We start from the raw sequence: 5,000 nt of genomic DNA on the forward strand, positions 1-5,000 counted from the left end.
TCCCTCCTTAGTAAATGATGCAGGACCACATACATAGATGATACATACTGTAAACTGGGGAGGACAGTGTGAACCGCACTCGACCCAGTCACCCTATCTCACAGTCCACTCTGTGTGTAACAAAGCGAAAGCACCAAAGCACTATCGTTCAACAACATCCATTTTATCCTCGCTGCCACAGGACACTATCCAAACAACGACAAGAGGAACGTCACGTCCACTAATAAGACAGAATGTCTCACATCACCCGCAAACAACGCAGCTCAAATCAGCCAGCAACACCCACAGTGGTCCACCCAGTATCAACACAGGACGCAACGCCACGCCACAACACAAAAGGTACAAGTAATAAAATACCCTTTGGCCACACCCCTTATAAAGGCATCGAACCAACCCACCACCTGACACCAGCCAAACGTACATCCTGATTTGACACATCTCTGGCAACCTAACCCACGTTGGCCCTTAACCTAACCCACGTTGGCCCTTAACCTAACCCACGTTGGCCCTTAACCTAACCCACGTTGGCCCTTAACCTAACCCACGTTGGCCCTTAACCTAACCCACGTTGGCCCTTAACCTAACCCACGTTGGCCCTTAACCTAACCCACGTTGGCCCTTAACCTAACCCACGTTGGCCCTTAACCTAACCCACGTTGGCCCTTAACCTAACCCACGTTGGCCCTTAACCTAACCCACGTTGGCCCTTAACCTAACCCACGTTGGCCCTTAACCTAACCCACGTTGGCCCCTAACCTAACCCACGTTGGCCCCTAACCTAACCCACGTTGGCCCCTAACCTAACCCACGTTGGCCCCTAACCTAACCCACGTTGGCCCCTAACCTAACCCACGTTGGCCCCTAACCTAACCCACGTTGGCCCCTAACCTAACCCACGTTGGCCCCTAACCTAACCCACGTTGGCCCCTAACCTAACCCACGTTGGCCCCTAACCTAACCCACGTTGGCCCCTAACCTAACCCACGTTGGCCCCTAACCTAACCCACGTTGGCCCCTAACCTAACCCACGCTGCACCTTAACCTAAGTTACGCTGCACCTTAACCTAAGTTACGCTGCACCTTAACCTAAGTTACGCTGCACCTTAACCTAAGTTACGCTGCACCTTAACCTAAGTTACGCTGCACCTTAACCTAAGTTACGCTGCACCTTAACCTAACTTACACTGCACCTTAACCTAACTTACACTGCACCTTAACCTAACTTACACTGCACCTTAACCTAAGTTACACTGCACCTTAACCTAAGTTACACTGCACCTTAACCTAAGTTACACTGCACCTTAACCTAAGTTACACTGCACCTTAACCTAACTTACACTGCACCTTAACCTAAGTTACACTGCACCTTAACCTAAGTTACACTGCACCTTAACCTAACTTACACTGCACCTTAACCTAACTTACACTGCACCTTAACCTAAGTTACACTGCACCTTAACCTAAGTTACACTGCACCTTAACCTAAGTTACACTGCACCTTAACCTAAGTTACACTGCACCTTAACCTAAGTTACACTGCACCTTAACCTAAGTTACACTGCACCTTAACCTAAGTTACACTGCACCTTAACCTAACTTACACTGCACCTTAACCTAAGTTACACTGCACCTTAACCTAACTTACACTGCACCTTAACCTAACTTACACTGCACCTTAACCTAACTTACACTGCACCTTAACCTAACTTACACTGCACCTTAACCTAACTTACACTGCACCTTAACCTAACTTACACTGCACCTTAACCTAACTTACACTGCACCTTAACCTAACTTACACTGCACCTTAACTGTCACATGTAACGTCACAGGAATGTAGCTTTGCCTAACAGCAACCCTCTGAACATAGTTCACTGCTTGGATCCTCTGGTGTCATGTGTATTTCTTGATGCCATGGTGCGTACCCTCACATAAAGGTCTTTCGAGTGTTGCGTACTTTCTACACAGTCCCGCTAACCACTGGAAGGGTGTACCGCTACAGAACGAATATCGCCCTCCCCTCCTGCCCTTCCAAGCTGGTCGGTCAGGCGTTTGTTTGTGAAATGAGCCTTGCAGCTGTTCAGTTGCATTCGGTTGTCGATGCAGTCAGTGTACGTTGTGGTACGGCCTGTGTGGACTGTCCGCTGATGTACGCGTAACCCACACTGATCATCCGTCGTTACGTACTGAGTGACATAATGTGGCACATGCTTGACCGTACACCGGCTGCGCCCTACAATGGCGAATCATAAGGGCCATATGTTGTGCACGATGCTACTTGTCTCGTCTCCCCATTACAGCGAGATTGCACTGTTGTACGCCGTACAGACATGTGGTAAGTAGGTACGGACGAAAGTATTGCATGTTGGCCCCCCCCCCCCCCCTCCTCCCTCTGCCGGGAATCAGCGTGAGCCGTCTGTTGATGTAGCGACGAGGGTTTTCCTATTTAATCGTATTGCCCCACACAACATGATAGCACGGTGGACCGCGTTCCACATCTGCGACATGCTACAGAGGCCGGTTGACAGTCGACCGCGCAAGGGACATTGCACACGTGCGCGGACCATCTTCCACGTGTTCTCTCGTGTACATGCCGCAGTGTGTATGTGGGCTGATGTAGCGTGTCGTGACACATAACATGCAGGCATGCCAGAATCGTAGATTTCGCAAATGTAGATTGACGTATACGTTTGCTGCCAAAGATCCGCAAATGAACTGGAAATCAGTTGTTGAGCGGTTGTTCGCGCTGCAGGTGCATCGGTGATAGCGACGATCGGTACATCTGTGAACCGGTTGTTTCGGCGGTACCCGCCATGCCCCCGAACCTGAGTTGGCCATGTGGGTATGAAGCGATACGAGGCTGTGGCTTGGCGGGACAGTCCCCGGCCGGTGAGGGGGGGCCGCCCGGCGTGCTGGCCGCGCGCTGCGTGAGCGCACGCACTACAGCCGGCTGGTGGGGGGCGCCCAGTGGCAGGAGCGCCGGCCGACGGGCCCGGCTGGCGTCCCAGCTATGCGCCGGCGCACCCTGCGCGCGGCGCCAGGCGGCCAAAGTGGGTTCTGCCGAGCCCGGTGCGAAGCGCGGTGGACATCTGCAGTGTGCTGGTCCGATTGCGGACTGTGTGCGTTGAGGATGCGCCGCCGCCCGGCACTCGGCGTCGCGACGCCGTCTGCTGCTCGGTCGCCCCCAGCGGTTCTCGCAGGTGGTTTGTATCGCAGCTCTGCGGACGTGTTGGCGCGTGCGCTGTGCTGGGAGAGTTCGCTTCTGCACCCAAGTGGGGCTTTGCCCTTCTGTGGCGCTGGCGTTGGAGCTGCCGGTCACCGTAGGTGGCGCGTGTTGTTTCCCGCCGGCAATGCCACGACAGCACGCTCCCGGGCCTCTGTCGGCAGCGGCAAGCTCAGTTGGGAGCACGGGTGTTCGCACTGAAAGCGTCTACTCGCCTATCTCCGGGCGATTGCGCCTCTCTCGAACCCGACCAAGTACTTAGGACGGCGCTGCGCGCCGCCGGGACCTGAGAGGGTTTCGAGGTGTATCGTGCAGGGGAGCTCAGCCTCCTCCTGTTTGCAGAATAATTGAGCGGACGCTTGCGTGTTCGCGCGGGCCCTCGGGACACACTCCCGGGCGGCCGGCTGCTCAGCTCTCGTTGACGCAGCTCCCTGGTTGATCCTGCCAGTAGTCATATGCTTGTCTCAAAGATTAAGCCATGCATGTCTCAGTACAAGCCGCATTAAGGTGAAACCGCGAATGGCTCATTAAATCAGTTATGGTTCCTTAGATCGTACCCACGTTACTTGGATAACTGTGGTAATTCTAGAGCTAATACATGCAAACAGAGTCCCGACCAGAGATGGAAGGGACGCTTTTATTAGATCAAAACCAATCGGATTGGCTCGTCTGGTCCGTTTGCCTTGGTGACTCTGAATAACTTTGGGCTGATCGCACGGTCCTCGTACCGGCGACGCATCTTTCAAATGTCTGCCTTATCAACTGTCGATGGTAGGTTCTGCGCCTACCATGGTTGTAACGGGTAACGGGGAATCAGGGTTCGATTCCGGAGAGGGAGCCTGAGAAACGGCTACCACATCCAAGGAAGGCAGCAGGCGCGCAAATTACCCACTCCCGGCACGGGGAGGTAGTGACGAAAAATAACGATACGGGACTCATCCGAGGCCCCGTAATCGGAATGAGTACACTTTAAATCCTTTAACGAGTATCTATTGGAGGGCAAGTCTGGTGCCAGCAGCCGCGGTAATTCCAGCTCCAATAGCGTATATTAAAGTTGTTGCGGTTAAAAAGCTCGTAGTTGGATTTGTGTCCCACGCTGTTGGTTCACCGCCCGTCGGTGTTTAACTGGCATGTATCGTGGGACGTCCTGCCGGTGGGGCGAGCCGAAGGCGTGCTTGCGCGTCCCGAGGCGGACCCCGTTGAAATCCTACCAGGGTGCTCTTAGTTGAGTGTCTCGGTGGGCCGGCACGTTTACTTTGAACAAATTAGAGTGCTTAAAGCAGGCAAGCCCGCCTGAATACTGTGTGCATGGACTAATGGAATAGGACCTCGGTTCTATTTTGTTGGTTTTCGGAACCCGAGGTAATGATTAATAGGGACAGGCGGGGGCATTCGTATTGCGACGTTAGAGGTGAAATTCTTGGATCGTCGCAAGACGAACAGAAGCGAAAGCATTTGCCAAGTATGTTTTCATTAATCAAGAACGAAAGTTAGAGGTTCGAAGGCGATCAGATACCGCCCTAGTTCTAACCATAAACGATGCCAGCCAGCGATCCGCCGCAGTTCCTCCGATGACTCGGCGGGCAGCCTCCGGGAAACCAAAGCTTTTGGGTTCCGGGGGAAGTATGGTTGCAAAGCTGAAACTTAAAGGAATTGACGGAAGGGCACCACCAGGAGTGGAGCCTGCGGCTTAATTTGACTCAACACGGGAAACCTCACCAGGCCCGGACACCGGAAGGATTGACAGATTGATAGCTCTTTCTTGATTCGGTGGGTG

General features: G+C 53.3%; 1 non-coding gene across 1 annotated transcript in view; it reads left to right on the forward strand.

The window, feature by feature from the left end:
* Positions 1-3,651: 3,651 nt before the first annotated feature.
* Positions 3,652-5,000, forward strand: part of LOC126327303 (small subunit ribosomal RNA) — a 1,893-nt gene continuing 544 nt past the window's right edge. The window contains exon 1 of the ribosomal RNA XR_007561138.1: positions 3,652-5,000. This exon is cut by the window's right edge and continues 544 nt beyond it. This is a non-coding gene — a ribosomal RNA (small subunit ribosomal RNA).

Source organism: Schistocerca gregaria, unplaced genomic scaffold, assembly GCF_023897955.1.
Source record: "Schistocerca gregaria isolate iqSchGreg1 unplaced genomic scaffold, iqSchGreg1.2 ptg001039l, whole genome shotgun sequence".
Lineage (NCBI taxonomy): Eukaryota > Metazoa > Arthropoda > Insecta > Orthoptera > Acrididae > Schistocerca > Schistocerca gregaria.